The sequence below is a fragment of the Lagopus muta genome, chromosome 1 (assembly GCF_023343835.1).
Source record: "Lagopus muta isolate bLagMut1 chromosome 1, bLagMut1 primary, whole genome shotgun sequence".
NCBI lineage: Eukaryota > Metazoa > Chordata > Aves > Galliformes > Phasianidae > Lagopus > Lagopus muta.
The window spans coordinates 88,795,046-88,812,913 of record NC_064433.1 but is presented as its reverse complement, the minus strand read 5'-3'; positions in this window follow the sequence as shown (position 1 = coordinate 88,812,913).

The following is a 17,868-nucleotide window of genomic DNA, read 5'->3' as shown; positions in this document are numbered from 1 at the left end:
ATTCTTTAGAGCACCAAGGTGTAACTGACAGCATTCTTTCAAAGCCATCATACCTACATGAGTCAGGTAGAAAGAATCTTGTGATGACTGCACTAAAATGAAACAGATAAACACCAGTGCATTGTATCACTTTTATTCTTGACTCCTTCCTTCCCTTTTTTTCCTGTGTATTTTTTTTTTTTTCCTTCTTCTTCTTCTTCCCCCCCTCACGTGCAACAGTTTTCCTGGCCATCACAGAAATGACAATCATAAAATGGCTTACATTAGAAAGGATCTCAAACTCAGACTGTCTAGTTCCAACCCCTGCAATAGGCAGGGTTGCTACACACTGAATCAGACTACCCAAGACCCTGTCCAACCTAGTTTTGAATGCCTTCAAAGATGGGGCATCCATGGTGCTTCTGTGCCACTGCCTTGCCACTCCCTGAGTGAAAAATTTCCACCTCACATCTAATCTAAACCTCCTCTCTTTTAGCAGAGATTCATCCCCTATTTTTATAAAAATTGGTCTCCCTCATGTTCATGAGCTCTCTTCAAGCACTGGAAGGGTGTAATTGGGTCTCCCCATTATCTTCTCCAAGCAAAACAAGTCAAACTCCCTTAATTTTCATAGGAGAAGTGCTCCAGCCCTCTGATTGTCTCTGGATCCACTCTATAGCTGTATAATCAAAGAATATTAGGCTGTTATAATCACAAAATAAACAAGAGAGTTAGGCAAAGTAGACTATGATACCAAAAGAGAACAAATAGAAGGCTTACCCCTATCCTAGACTCACCCACAAAACACCAGTACAGGTGATCTCTAAAAGAGATCCTTCCCTTCCCCCCAGCCAGCTCTTAAATAGGTCTAGGAGAGGTGCAGCCAGGCTCCACCCCTTCCAGCAGCACAGGAGAATTGCCTTCACCTGTGCTCCTCTGGCTGACTCATGGCTCACCTCAGGTGATCAATCAGAGGTTCAGGTTGTGACTGAGCAGTTCCCATACAATAGTCTACATTCTACATTCATACATACAGTCAGCCTGTATGCATATCTGGGATTGCCCCGATAGAAGTGCAACACATTGTGCTTGACTTACTTAAATCTCATTAAGTTTGCATGGGTCCACTTTTCAAGCCTGTCCACATCCCTCTGGATGGCATCCCTTCCTTCTGTTTTATCAACTGCAGCACTCAGTTCAGTGTCAGCAAACTTGCTAAGGTTCACTTAATCTCACTATCTAGCTTGCTGATAAAGCTACTGAAGAACACCAGTCCCGAGGTGGAATCCTGAGCTGCACTACTCATGACCAGCCTCCACATGGACATAGAGCTGTTGACCACAACTCTCTAGCTACATTCATCCAAACAATTCCTTACCACTGAATAGTTCAGCTTTTAGATTCATATCTCTTTAATTGAAGGAGAGGTTGTGATGAGGAGGGGTTTGGCCTCTTCTTTCAAGCAACAAACAGGACTCAAGGAAACGGCCACAAGTTATACCAGAGGAGGTTTAGATTAGACATAAGAAAAAACTTTTTCTCTCAGAGATGGTCAGGCACTGGAATGTCCTGCCCAGGGAGGTGGTGGAGTGGCCATCCCTGGCAGTGTTCAAGAGGTGTCTGGATGAGGAGCTATGAGATATGATTTAGAGGCTTGTGGTAGCAATAGGTAGTGGCAGGACAGTTGGACTAGATGATCTTAAAGTTTCTTTCCAAGCTTGTGATTATATGATTCTATAAGGATGTGGTGGGGGACCACAGCAAAGGACTTGCACAAGTCCAGGTAAATGACATCAGTTGCCCTTCCTTTGTCCAGTGATACCATCACTCCATAGGTGAGCAAAAATTGAGAGGTCTCTGGGCTTGTTTGAGTTGCAACTCCTGCATCTCTTCATGGCCTTCTTTGTATCTGTCCAAAGTTCCAGAATGCTGGTCAGGAGGCGAAATCTGGTCTTATGGTCTTAACCATCTTGGTTATGCTGGAAACTCCCCTGTGCCAGGCAAGCTGATGCAGTTATATCAGCTTCATGCTGTCAGAGGGTTCCTTCAGGACAGCTACCCAATTGCCTGTAAAGCCTGACTTTGCCTTTGTAACAGTAACATGGTGTATAGTGCCAACATTCACTAAAAGTCTGACTCACTCAGAATTTCATTGGGAATCATTTTTCTTATGAACTCCACGTAGTGGTGGTCTCTGCACCATTGTGATCAGCATGCTGTGTTTTGGCCAGATCCTGAGCCAAATTGAAAGAGAACTCTGTAATACCCAGTCCTCCTCTCATGGCATAGAAACGTATTCTGTGTTCAAAATCAGTAGAGCTAAAAAATCAGCATGACCTAGATTCTCAACTGCAAAGCAGTGGTGGCTGCATCCTTGCTTGGTGCAAGCCTGCTGTGTTTGAGTAAGGCTGCTGGTTTCTCATGATGTCACTTCTGGGTGCTCCCAGGAATAAGGGAAGATGGTGTTTATACTTGTGTTAACTGAGTTACCAGAGGGCTCAAATGTATTTTTAAAACTCCTAAGGCCTTGAAATTATCTTCAGTAGTTGAACGGCCCCCTTGCAATTTTTCAAGTGTTTCTAAATGAATCCTTCCTTTTTTTCATAAAGGAGAATCAGTGTCTATTTATCTATTTTCCTTGAAGATGACTAGGGTGGGGGGCTATTGTTTTGGTTTTACAAGAAGTAAAGATCTGAAGAAAGCCCAGCTATGGCCAATGGCCAACGTTATGATCCTGCTTGGGCACTCGCCATTCTATACTCTGACAGTAGTAAATTCCAGTGTGTAAATTCTTGTGCATTTGTGGAGTCGTACTGAGTTGTAGAAAATTTTGTACTTGAAGATTTTGCTTTGCTTTTGAATATGAAATGAAAAAGCATGGGTTCACAGAACAGGTATATTTCATTGGTTCACACTCATTTTGATGAATTACTTGCTTTGAAAAAAAAAAATCTGGTTGAATACAAACAGAAGAGATTTCTGTTTTTCTCATTTTCAGTTTTAATAGGGCATCACAAGTTTTAAAACAGTCTTCACTGAGATTAAACTGTTTATTGATGTACCTTTCAGTTTTGGCCAACCAGAAATTAATATTTTTAAATCTCCTAATTAAATAAGAAAGAAGTTCATGAAACTACACATCTGTATTTTAAGAAGAAAAATTGCTTTTCTGTGCTCTTTCCAGGTGTATAAACATTTAAAGTATTGTGAGACTTCAGCATTGCAATATGAAGAAAAGGCAAGAGAACATCAAGTACCTTGGCAACACATCTTTGTTGTATGCCACCAGCAGCTGAAGACCACTAAGCAAACTGAAGATCAAACTTTCCAGATAGAGACTAAGGAAGAGGAAAAACAAGAGACTCAAAGAGGAAAACAATGTGGGATCATAGTTTCAAGGAGGGATGACTGGGTTCAGGGGGCTGTTCCATTTGGGTTTGCAAATGATAAAGAAAAATCCAAGTTTTTTCTCTGTTGCACTGCTGTATTTGTAGAAACATTAAGAAAAGGTATGAACTGAGCAAGTGCAGAGAATAGTTGTGGGGAGAGCATAAAACACATCTGTAATGTGTAAAACTGGTGTGCAAAGCAGATGACTGCCACTTCACCTATCTGTACACAGTATGCTGCTCACTGGCTCCCTCAGTGCCAACACAGGCACTTGGCTCAGTGGGATGAGGGAAGTGCTGCATGGGGACAGATCTACCAAGCATCTCTGTCACTGACTTTGAGAAAGAGGAAATGAGAGAGAACTTACGAATCATGATGGAAGCATTTCTTCCTTTGTGAGATGAAGACCTCTCTGAGGACTGTCTCTCCCACTGCACAGGGTTTTCTCGGCCTTGTCTTCTACATCTGTATCTGACTGCCTGGCTTGACATCCTATGTTGTCACATTGGCTCATCTCTGTCTATTCACATGGAGCCGCAAATCAAGTAAGACTTACCCTATAGAAGCCAGGGCTAACAAGAAGGGACTATTTTTAGCATAAAAGTGAGTTTAACAAATGGATTGTGGCTAAGTCAGCATGACAGCCTTGCAGACTAATTAATCGAGACACCAAAAGTGATTTTGTAACAGAGCCAGAATCACTATTACTCGAGGACTTTAGAGCAGGCAGATTTTGCAGTTCTGCTCTGTTGTCCAGCTGGAAAAGGCAGCCCAAATATACCTGAAAATCTTTCTCAGGCACACTCCCTAATGTATCCTGCTCCAAGACAGACAATACAATATTTCCTTGTTTTGTTTGGCTTCATTCCTTGTTTGCACTAGCATTAATTAGAACCCTAATTACTTCCAGCCTTTCCCTCTTTATTATTCGGAGAAGTGTCTAATAACTGCTGAGATGGATCACTTTGTACTGAACTGAAGCACTCTGGTTTTAGAGAAGTATTGAAACCCCTCTCTGTAGGGTGACAGGTGAAAATGCTGGCACAAAAAAAAAAAAAGAAGTGACAGAAATAAAAACTAGAATCAAGACGTGATCCATTGTTCATGGTATGATTCCTGGCCAAGCCCTGTCCACACGTGCTTTAGGCATTTAATGGCTGCAAAGATTTTTTTAATTCTTAACATGGATCACTCAAAAGTAAACATATGAGGCTCTTTATTAGTCTCTCCTCCAAATTTTCCCAAAGATCTTTTTGAAGAGCACAGTATGTAATTCCCTGGAAGATAATTTTATAGCAAACAATTTCACAATCGGAGACTTTTCCCACAAATGAACTGGCTTTGCCTGCAAGACAACTCCTTTATGTTCTCTTTTTCTTTGAAGTTCTATTCAATTTGGCTGAACCCACATGCCTTTAAAAAGAGATTTTCTCCTGCAGACCATCCTGTTTCAGGAAGTTCTCAGCTCACCATTGCTGAGCTTCTCTATTGAAATTATTATCTCAGGAGCTGCTCCCTAGGGAAATTACTGCAATCCAATCACCACAAATGTAAATTAAATCAGCATCCAATATAACCACAGCAGTTTGTGTTTCTCCCCACTCCTTTCTCCCTATGAGGAATCTAATTCTGGAACTACTGGAATAATTTTCACTCCCCACCTCCCACAGGGAAATAGCTGCAGTGATTTTAGAGCAGATACAGTCTGTAGGAAATTACAGCACAGCTTAGCAGTGATGCTGCGTTCTCTTTCTAGCTCACGCTATTTCATGACATCAGCAGACTTCCTTCTGCTCAGCCTCCCACCTTCTCTATTTTTGTTCTGTGGACTTAATGCAGGGAATCCCACTATCTGGGTGAGACCTTGTTTATAGTGTCCCACACTTGAAAGTTGAAGTTCCTTGGTTGCAGGCTTGGGAATCATCATTGGAGCTTAGATGTAGAGCCAGTTGGCAAAAGATTCAGCAGCACACTTGACCAGCATGGGCCCTGCTCCATCTCATAGCTAGGTGAAAGGTAGAGAATAGTTCAGGTTGGAATACTGAAACATTAACTCAGAAAAGCACCAGGTTCCACACAGTAGCAGTCAATAAACCAAGGAAAGGGGAGGGACAGTTGTGCAAAAGCTGAAGTACTGATGAAGAAAGTCAAAAGCCTTTGAAATTAAATATCATAAGAACAAAAACACCTGGGTTACCAAAATTTTCATCTGCTTCTATCTTTATCCAAGAGCAAACTCAGCTCACCATAGCAAACATGTGCGTGAGAGTCTAGTAACTCAGATAGCAAACAAATCAGTGAAATGCCTCCAGCTGTGTTCTTGGAGCCACTGAAGAATCTGCATCATATTTCCTGAAAAAGTCAATGCTAGAACAAAGTCTTTTGAGTGCCCCAATAAGGTAATTTAGCAAGCATCAGGTACTATGTAGAAATGTGATGGCCCTTCCTTAGCATAAGTGGTAAGTGATGTCCATAAGACCTGCAATTATAAAACCTGGGATTACAAATAAGTAACACTTCACACTGAAGAACTTTCCTATATTATTATTTATGGGGAAAAAAACCCACTCTTTAGCATCAAAAATGTTAACCTAAAAATGAATAATGTTAATATAGTTGCTTCAAACATTAAGAGAATCCTTGCATGAGTTACTCTGGATATGTACAGTCAAGATTTAACACTTGCAGCAATATCTCAAATCACAAAAATCAGCATGGTCTTACTCTTATGTCATTTAACATAACATTTTAGGTGTTTTATTCATTCTGTATCAAAGAGTTCAAGTGCTACCATTATTACATTACTACTAATAAATAATTTTCAACCTTAGAACAACAGTCTGATGTAAGGTGACATTAAGAAAAAAAACCTCACATCAAAATGGAGTTCTTTATAATTCCAAACAACTCTGCAGATCTAAAAGTATTGAAAGAATAGAGTGGCTTTCTCTTCCTCAAATGTAAACTACTACAGACTCATCCATTTAATTCTGCCCAGTAATTTTCCTTCTGTGTAGATCTTATAGAGAGTATTGTACAAAATATTTTTCTCGCATTACATAAGGAAACATTCAACCAACATTAGCGTGAGTAGCTGAGGGTGTGCAGGCATCACCCAGCAGTTTGTATTGACAGCCGTTGCTGTGCAAGGCACAAAACTATCAGTGAGTGCTGGGCTTTCATGTCTCTGATTTAAAATGCAATACAGTTGGACCACAATGGAAAAAAAATAACTTCTTTATTCTGTATGCAGGGTAAGCTTTGATATAATTCATTTTTTCATTTTTTCATTTTTTAAAAAATTTTACTTTTCTTTTAAATTTTACATTTCTGAAATATAACTGCAAAATAAACTACAGTATCGGTACTGAGCAGCTTTACTTTGTCTCAGAAAGGAAATACTCTGTTTACAGAATTTATAGGCAGCTCTGTCTTATTACCAAGAAGTGACTGAAAATTCAGAAAAACTCAGAGGTAGAAAAGACAGATGAAGCAGTGCAACCATTACAAAATCTCTAGTATGTAGTGGAGGTCAAAGAAAAAATCAGGCTAAATTTTGTAAATTGTGTACTTAGGAATAGCAAGAAGTAGTGAAAAAGTGCATTTAAGTGTGCAGCTGTATTCCAAAGGATGGCATCATCCAAGGAGTGATAGAGGCACAGACTGGTAATGTAATGTAAGCAATTAGTTCTGGCAGCTACAAAAGAACTGGTGAAGCAGAAAAATCAGTCTCAAGAACTAATCTGTATCTGCACAATAGCAATGTCTTGATAACACATCTGAAACATGGCAGCTCAAACAGACAGGCCAGAAGACCTATATGGATGCCTCAGATAGCTGTCACCCACTAATGACTCTGAGTGTCAGGTGGAAGCAGAGAATTATCATTTGGGAAATATAAAAGCGAATATAGACAAACCATCTACCACTTAAAAATAAATAAATGTAAAATGTGCCTCAGAGCATGAGGTCAGACAAAAACATTACTTACGGTTCAATTTTCCCAAACTACTCTCTTAAGCTGTTTGTTCTGTATCTGTACATGTAAAGTATTCTATGCATTGTGAGAGCACCCTGTACACCCTGGAGGCTCTGCCTCCACAAATCATTTATCTAACATTGTACAGATGTGTCATTCAAACAATAGAATTGCAAATTAGGCTTGCCTATATTAGTAATTTTGCTGTAAGCAGTTCTTTGGACAGAGTTCCGCATGCAGCTGTCCCTATCAGCCTCTTTCTAGGTGACCCTGACCAAGTCTTTTTCCCATTTCTCCACCCTTAGAAATGCAACACCAACTGTGGCAGTCACTGAAATACTCTGAGCACCATGCAATCGATGATCCCATTCTGACACCTTTTACATCACCCATGAGCAAGGCAAGCACAGGGATGCCAGTCCATAATAGCACATAGGGTATATAGGGCAGCATCTGCGTTGGAGGACTTCTGAGGAGGTCTCCTGGCTGACCCAGCTTACCTTGGTTCAGATCAAGATATGCTTGGGCAGGTAGCCCAGGGGTTTCTTAGGCTCAAACACGCTCGTTGAGGGAGCACCTGCTGTATCAGGTAATAGCTGGCTTAGGTTAAATCCCCCAAGTGCATGCAGTGCGGATCTCAGCACTGACAGTTTCACTGTAATTCACTCCTGCTGTAACCTGTTAGTTAATGTAGACATAGCCTACACTGATTAAAATCAGTCCAGGTCTCTAGAATAAATGAGACATGAGAACCAATCATTTTCTCTGGAGAGTGAACTCCTTTATGGATCTGCTGATGTCTAAAAAGGCTGAGCTCATGCTGTTGCCTGGGAAGTTACTGAAATCTCACTGCTTGCCCCACTGCCTATTTCTCCAAGAGACAAGAATGTAATGTTCTGGATATCTTCTATAATATCTGATAAAAAAAAAAATTGGACAGAGGTACTGTAGGCTGTTGGGAGGTAAAAGGATGGAAGGAAGACAGCTTTTCAAAGATAGGCTAAAACAATATCTTGGTTGGTTGGTGTTGATGTGTCCAAAGTGCCATGGGAAAGCAGACCACACATACCACAGTTTTCTAATAACTTTTGCAATACCTGTATTTTGATATTAAATGTAAGACTGATTTTCCTCTTCAAAATGTACTCTGCTAGCAGTGACTAGAGCACAAGTCTTCTGTCTTACACTAAAGGTCCATCTAAAATTCCAACCCTGTCTTCATCGCTTCAAAGAAAATGACAAATATTTTTTAGAAGCCCTCAGCAGGAGAGTATCATCATTCAACTCCTGATAAAGTAGAAGCTCACACTTGAAAAATTATTTCTGAAAATTATTAATTTCTCAAAATTTCACAATGTAGCATGCAAAGATTTTTACATGACAGGAACTTCTTTTAAAAGGGCTTACTATTTTGAACATACAACTAAACTTGCAATTGAAAAAAGTAGCATGACAGTGGATGGAGTAAGTCTTTAAGAATTTACTTTAAAATTACATTCAATTGGCAATAATTAAATTTAAAATTCAGAAAAGCAGAAAGAAAACTTCATATTGACCAGTAAGACGGGCCATTCCAGTTTGAAAAAGTAGCTTAGTTCAGCCTTAACTACAGACCACTAAGTGGCATTCGTATGACTGATAGCTAAAAAAAACCTCAGCTCTCTTCCTCTACAACCAATTGAAAAGAGGAAAACACACTGTTTAAATCATCATTTAAAAGAAAAAAATCCCTATTCGGATTTATTTTTTAAATTACCTCAAATTCCAAACTGCCCAGAACTATTTGTACATCTTTCAGAAGGTAATTGCTATTCAGTTGTAAAAGAAGTGGACATCAGCAATGAATTTTATCATTTATTTATTTCACAAATTCCTGCTGTACTGTACAGTAACTACCTGCTTAAAACAAACCTGGGCAGGGCAGGCAGGGCTGGTGGTCCCTGATAAGTTGCATGAATTTGTCGTATCATCTTAAGCCTGGGAAGTTTTTTATTGCTACTTGGCAGAAGTGCAGTGTAAGAGATTTGATAGAAGACACACTGAAAGGGCAAAAGGGCTGCAGTAGATTACATCCTACAGAAAGGACATGACAGTGTCCTTTCACAGATAGTGCTACTCTATTCTAGCCTTGAGGATGTGTATCCATGGGTATGCTGACTTGAGATCCACATAGGTGTGTGCCATCCTGTCCCATGGGAAAGTCCTGAGTCTGACTGCACACCACCATGAGTTCTCTTTTACCAGCTCTCATCTCCCTGTGCCTTCCAGAAAGCTTACTTCTTTGACATACATAAAATGGCAAGAATTACCTTAAATTACAGATGCATTATTTTCTCACCTATCTTAGTAGCCTTCTTGCAGAAAGCACTTTTGTAAATGTCATGATGCACTGGAATCAATCGTAGTACATACCCTTTAAATAAAACAACAAAGTAATTCCTGAGAGCCATGGTATTTCAAGACATCCAGGGTAAACACAAAATTTTATTGGTGCTTGGGTTTATTCTCAGGTGATCTGACAAGAAAGCAAAATGAGAAAAATCTGTGGTTGTAGCTGAGATAACTGGAAGGAGATTTTACTATGTATGTATTCTAGTCTCCTTGGGAAGAGGAGATAAAGCCGAGTGTGGTTTTCCCAAAAAAGTGTGTCCAGAGGATTATTTCCTGCTTAATAACACATAACGAAATGTGTCTAAGTTTCTCATATGGAATATTATTTATGAATTGGGGGAAAAGATAAAATTAATAGGAACATCAAAGATGTGCTGAAAAGTTTCCTGATTAAATATTATCTGACCTCCAAATGTTCTTCCTCTGCATTTCCTGCAGCAGTTTGGCTATCCGTCAACCCGTTAACTGCTTCTTCTACAGAAACGCAGATGTCAGGTTTAAAAATACCTGAATCAGAGCTTGAATTTTTACTTCACATTGATTTAAATCTCATTCAACAACGTGATATCTTTTCTTAGGGACCATCTGCCCTAGTCTTATCTCCTTGCATCCCACCCTTGGCAAGAAGGTTTGGTACACCATTGATGCTGAGGGTTTCTCCAATACACCCATCCATCCATCACCTGCAGTATGGGGCAGAAGGACTGCCTGGTGTGCGTGACTGTAGCATGCTATGCACTTGTTACAGCAGGAATCCTTTTGTCAATAAAAGTCTACAGATCACTGTGGCAATTGAGCCGTAGAGATATTTGTCATTTTATGCTCACTCACACACCGTGATTCAAAGCACACAACAAACTGTAACAAAGGGGTACAAAGGGATACAATCAAAGGATTCAAAAAGACTTTTTCATTTTCTTTCTCCCACCCATACAGTGCCCCTTAGTTGCAACAAGTACCAGGTAAACTCCCCCTTTTTAGGTATTCTGCTACAAGAAAACACAGCTATATGACTGCGAGAGTTCCTCTCTACTGGCAGTCCTCCATATTCAAGGTTTTCTGTCGTGTCAAGTATATCAAAACCCAGACATGCTAGGAGAAGCTCACGTCTGCAAATCCAAAGCAGCTTTCCAGGCTCCTCTTTAGGAGCATATTCTGAGATGGCATTTCACAGAAAGCAAAGATGGGAGCATGAGTAATAGTCTAAGTTAGACAGAATTTCATTAAAATAAGTAAAACATTCCGTGTACATTCTTAAGGAGTTTTATGAAACATATGTCAAAACACCTCAGTGATAATTATGACTATTATTCCTCCTGGTAGACTGTAGCTTTTACTACTGTAAGCAAAGATTTCCAGAAACATACCTGCTGTTCCATGGCTCCAGACTCTCCAGCAGGCAGATCACACAGAGTGAATTTGAGACTCCAGCTATGTGGCACAGCTTGCTGCAGGGGAACACAAGAGGCCATGAGAATGCTCTAGCAACCTAGAGTGAGAAGACATGCAATGAGCAGAGAGGTGTCACGAGTACAAGTGTCATCGATTAACAAGTGCTAAAAAAAAAAAAAAAAAAAAAAAAAAAAAAAAAAAAAAAAAAGAATGGGTAGCAGTTCTAGAAAAAAGCTATGAGAAAATTGCAAACAAGACAACCTCATTTTGAGTCAGTCAGGGGGATAAGATAGCAGAGAGAAGAGGGATCTCTGATTTGCAAAGCAAATTCTATGTATTTAGTTAAAGATTAGTCAAATAACTTACACAATTTTAAAGGCTCATATTGTTCTATATGAAATTTTAGATTGGTTTATGTCCTAAAATAGCTAGCTGTGTTTGCTGAGCTAGCTTGATCATATAGCACTCTTCCATGGATTTAATCTTTATGTGCCCATAGAGAGAACTTCTCTTTTAAAGACATCCCAATAATATCCTGTGAAGACCATATACTTCTCTGGGGAGACCAGTAGATTCAGAATATGAATTAGAAATGTAAAGCAATCTTCATCTTGTGCTACAGGTCACATGCTGCTGAAAGAGTCTAACACCCAGATACTTTTCAAAGAACACCTCTAGCTGTGCCTGGTGCTGAGTATTCCTGCCTCATCTGCAACAGATGAGTGATCTTTTCAGTGCCACAAAGGGATTGAAATCCTGGCATAAAAGTACCATGGGACAAGCTCTCCTCAATCATATCACTCTCTTACATGTCCACAAGGACATCAGCAGTGACTGTGCTAGAATAAATGCAGTTTTCACAGAGGATGAAGATTGTCAGTGTTGTCAAGTCCCTGCAAACATTTCACAGAATCACAGGGGTTGGACAGGACCTCTGGAGATCATAGGGTCCAACCCCCTGCTAAAGCAGGTATCTTACAGTAAGTTACACAGCAAAGCATAAAAAAGAGGAATGACGTTTTCTTGCAAAAGATTTTAGTTCTCATCTCATGAAGAATACTGGCTCCGTTGCAAGTCTGTTAGGCCAGAGCCAATATAAATTAAAACATGGAGAATCAGTATACCAAAAAAGTTAACAGTAGAGTTCAAAAATCAAACTTCTATCACAAAAAAGATTTTGTTGACTCATCACAACAAGTAGAACGTGCAGAATCAGAGAAGAGTAAAACTTTAAAGGTGCATGAAACAACTACATGTGTGTTTAAAAGATGTTTTGCAAGTTCGACATCATAAACTCCAAAAAAACAGTTTTTACCTGCCTCAGGTTAAGCTCAATACTGGACTATGCAGAACATTATCAATATGAAATAAACTAGTTAATATACATATCTAGTATGAGAAAACTGTAATGAAGTGCCTAAAACATCCAAAGTAAATTCTACATATTGTTGAAGGATGGCATTACACGTTACAGGAGCCTTTTATTTGTTACTGAGTTCACAGCAACACCAACAGCCAAGATGGAAGCACTACCTTGGTCCCTTACCAATACATCATGACAAATAATGAAAGTACAAATACTATTAATTCAACTGTACAGCTCATTATGATGAAAAATTTATTTGCAGATACCTCCTTGATTAATGCCTAATGCCTGGTTAATCTTAAGCATATCCAATAGGAAAGAAACTAAAGTCAATGAGAGGTACCCAACATCGGAGTGAACACAATTTATCACTCCAGTGAATAGTCTATGGTGTTGTTCACTGTGCATACAAACATACACAAACGCTTCCACTACCTCCCTAGAATAATGAAGTACCTAGTAAATGCACAAAAGGCCAGAAAACTCATGAGGCATATAGTATAGATATTTGCATAAAGAGTAGACAAAGACAACTGTGAGAAAGAGAGAAGACATGCCTGCACAAAAGAAATCTGGTCTGCTCTCTTCTGCATTACTTAGTGGCATTTTAGAACAAGTTGTCAAAATTGTCAGTGCTTTCTGCTTCAATGCACTTTCTCAATTTCCTCAAATGTTTGGAGTTGCATTTCAGCTGGGCAGATTTTGCCCAAACTAGTGCTTAAGAATGTTTTTTGTCACAATTGTTGGTATCTTAGTTTTCTACAATACCTCTTCAGAAGAATTATAAAGATGTGAGAAATAAAATTGAGGCAGTTTGTACTCTACATGAACCTGCATTATAACAAGCCCAGTCCTTCAAAACATTTATGTATATTTAACCAGGTTTGAATCTAGGAGCAGATTTTTTTATGCGAGTGGCTTATCTGCAATAGATGATTAAATATTGAATCAGACCACTGTGTCATCCAACCCAGAAGCAATTAGACGAGGCAATGTGGAAAGACATGACCCTCACCACTGTCTGCAATCCCTTCCATTTTTACTACCCCAGCATCCATAAAGTGTGGATTAAGGATGGTAAGGTCTCTTCCTTCCAATATCTCTAAATGGGCCTCTTGTTCATGAATTTGTCTGATACTTTTTTTAATCCACTGATACTGTGGCTGCCCACAACTTCCTGTGGCAATGAGTTCCGTAAGTGCATTATAATATAGGTAGAATACTTTCTTTTAGCTGTTTTAAATTTATTTTTATCACTTTCATTGAGTTCTTGCATTGTGTGACTGAGTGAATAAGAGTTCTGTATTTGGCATATCTCCTGCCTTTATGAATACTCCCTTCATCTTCCTCCTCTCAAAACAAAAGAGTCCCAACCTCTTAAGTTCCACTGCAGGACAGCTACTCCATTCATTATGGCACCTTAATCATCATTCTCTTTATTTACTCTAGCAATTCTCTTTTGAGGCACAGAGAGTAGAACCTCATACAGTATAAAATGAGTATGTATTTCATACAGTGCAAAATGAGACCCTCTGCCTTGTTCTTCCGGTGATGCCCACTCTTTTGGCAGTTGCTGTAGATAGGAACAATGATTTTGGAGAGCTACTAGTATTGATTCTGTGATCTTTTTCCTCAGCTGTAACAGCCCATGCCAAGCTCAGACATGATGCAGAGTACTTTCCCCAGATGTCTTTCATTTATGTGCAGTGAAATATATGCTGCCCTTTTGAACACTCCTTTGGATATATGAAACCCCTACATCATTCCTTGTTATCAGCATGATATTTGACTAGCTGAAGCAGCTTAGTATCATCTGCAGACTTGGAGATTTCACTACTTACCTTTTTTCTAGATGTTATTAATAAAAATATAAACAAAAGCAGTCCCTGTACAATCTAAGAGAACTCTCAGCTGACTGACCTCCACCCTAAAAAATTGCATTAAACCCTACTCTTGGCTTCCTAGATATCCTCCGGTGGTCGGCCCGTAAAAAGACCATTCCTCCAATTGTGGCCACTTAATTTCTTTAGGAACTTTTGGTATTGAATTTCAACAAAGACTTTGAAAATCTTGTGTATGATTTTCACTAGTGCATCATACACACTGTCATATTAATATAACCTCAGTGAGCTGGTGGAATTTTTTGTCTTCATAGAAGTATCTTTCATAGAAGTGATGTTTATCTGTGTGGTCAGTGATCTTGTTTATAATAGATTTCATCATCTTGTCAGTCACAAATAGACTAATTAGGATGTAGCTCCCAGGAACCTTCTGTAGAGTCCTTTTCAATTTGGCAGTCCATTCATCCTCTGGCACTATGGTTAAAGACATAGTAAGTAATGTGCTTAAAAAGATTAGCCACTGCTTTAGCTGATTAAGGCCGGATTACTTGGCATAATATGCAGTGGAGCCATAGGCTTCCAAAAACTTGCCAGATTTCTTCTCTTTGCAAGTACTGAAAAATGTATTACCATCATTCTTTTTGAAAATGAACACCTCGGAAATTCTATTCTGTTGTTGTGCAGGTGGTACATCTTTCATAAACAGCCTCCAAGATTCAAATCTAACCCCTGTAGGTTATCTAGAGCTGCGTGCATGGAAAAGACTTTCCTGCCAAAAGAGTCATGAAAAAATTTTGTTGCCACAACTTTAATTCTATAGTACTTATATTAATCACAGCTATTAATTTAGTGGAATCTCTCTGAAATACATATATAGTTACCTTAAACACAGATCATAATGAGCTCTGGGAGAAGATGCAATTTTCTGTGCAAAACAGAAGCAAGGTCCAATGTATTGACATCCATCAAAGCACTGGCAACTACTGCCAACAACAGCATGTGCCAGTGATTTCATTTCTCTTTTGTAATCAAAAGGGCAACTCACACCATCACACCGGTCTCTCATCAGAGTCATGGCCAAGTTACTCCTTTCCAAACAATCCTGCCAGAGACCCAAAAGTATCTGAGATGGCAGCTAGCACGATGGCCAGAAAAAGGGGCAAACAGTACAATCATGAGGGATATCTGTTAAATAAATTCTCCAAAATAAATTATCCAAAAGAATAAGTAGTGTGAATCACTGAAATCCCCGTACTTCCTGTCCCCAGGTTTGCCCTCTGGAGGCTCAGAGGGCAGGAAGGAGGATGTGAGGGAAGGACCCTCAATCTGGAGAGACAGTGCTGGCAGCACAGTGAAGGGAGTTGTGATGAGTAAGTGTTGTGCTATACTGAGTGCTTGTTATATATTGAGGAATCGTGCTGGTCACCAGGGGAGGGGAGAGGAGAGTTGGCATTGCAGTTATTGCCAGGATAGTCACAGCCAACCCGGTAGATCACCTTCATCAGGAAGAGATTATTTACAAGTATACCAGTAGTGACAAAGATATACAACTGAAGAACATTTGTAAGGTTTTCTGGAGAAAAAAAAGCAAGCCAAGCACTACTTTAGTAAACCAATCAATTAGTAAAAATAACTCCATAATACTGAGACACTTTTATCCCTGAGTACCCAAAATGAAAGAGACGATGAGAATGCTAACTAGATGAATCATGAATAAAATTAATGAAATAAACTAAAAATAAGAAGAGCTTTTTTCTGTTCCAAATGCAAGAAGGAGAAAGAAGCAATTGTGTCATGTGCTCATGCAGTAGTTTTACAAGTTTGCAGCTTTATAAAAGCACAGTACATATTTTGTAAAATGAAGCTGACACACCACCAAACAAACTACACAAATGTTGCTAGAAAGGAAAGGAAAGGAAACTTTGAAAGTTCCATTTGATATTGCTTTAAAGTAAAGACTTTTCACTGAAAATATAAACTTCAGAACCAGAACTGGACTGGGAAATGTGTTTTTTTCTTCATTGAGAATATTTAGGAACACTAAATATAAAGAATAGAACTCTAGCAAAACAAACAAGCCTATCTTCAGAGAGGGCAAAAATCTCACGTTAGTTTTACACTTTCAAGATTTTTTAATGTCTAATCAATCAGTAATCTCATTAAATTCTTAAGATTATGAACTGCTTGTATAGCAAAAATCTTAGCACTGAAAACTCAACAAGAATTTCTTCAAGGTACAAAATACATTAAAAATATACAGTGCTTTGGACGGATGTCTGCAATGAAGTCAACTCTTGCACCTTGAAAAGGCTGTGCACATGCCATGACTTCCATTCATCAGAAATTTTAATACTTGAAAAGGAGAAGTTATTTAGATGGTCCTGGACTTGACTGCATAGATTTTGGCCAGAAAAGCAGAAGCAACTCTGTTCAAAAGTAGCCACTGAATATAATTTATTCTCTTAGATTTTTAAAGACCTATGAGAGACCCCGAGGGTTAGAGAAATTATGCTTTATTCTATATATTCTCTGACTACTCCATAATCAGAGAAGCTCACCTCTTAAAAATAAGAGGTGGCTGACCCTATACTTCAGTAAAATAGTGAAGTGCTTGTAGCATCTGTCTCTTCAAGGGTACATAATTTTTGATGACTCCAAGTCATTTTGTGAAGTGGCCACTGTTTCTCTGCCATCTGTCTGAGATGCGCCAGAAGCTCTATGGAAAAGAAAGTTTAGCAATAACTGAAGAACGAATCTTGTTTGGATTGGTTTGCAGATTCTTTCCAGAACATTACAGTGCTGAAAATAGTTTCTTGTCTGCCCTCCAGTTCATAGGGCCAGATTATATGAACTCTTTGCAATAAAAGGCAGGAGAACCCCCTAAGGATATTAGATCGCTGGGAAATAACAGTACAGAAGAAAGAAGCTGTTAGAGTGAAAGATGTTGAGCTTGAAAGGAGAGAAATGAAAGAAAAAAGAACGAAATATTTTCAGAAACCAACTTTACTGCCAAGAAGAGGAGAAGAAAAGGAAAGAAAATCTAAAGGTACTCAGTGACCTTTACTTTTAACATGGAAAATGAATGTTTCCTTTTATAGTTTCTTGTTAAAATAAGACCAATAAGAGATCGTGAATCTTTATACAATTCTCTTTGTTTCCCTTTCAGTAAACCATTTCAGGTTTACACAAATTTTCATAATGTAAATGCATACGAACCTAAGTTTACCCTTAAAATGTGAGGCATCTGCAACAGCGTAAACACACACAGAAAGACATTTATGTTTGAGTAAGAACGAATATTTTTAATTTAAAAAAATTGTTTTGAAATTGAAATGATATTTCCTAACAGCCTAATAAGTAAATCAAAACAGAAAACAGAATACCCCCCACAACATATATATGCACAGCTGTAATCACTATTTTTTAGCAGATACTGCGCCTTTGATCTCTTCTGGCCCTCTTCCATCTTCTAGACAGTACAATCCCAAAGGAATCATTGTGTACCAGATACTTTTCCATCCCTCACAGGC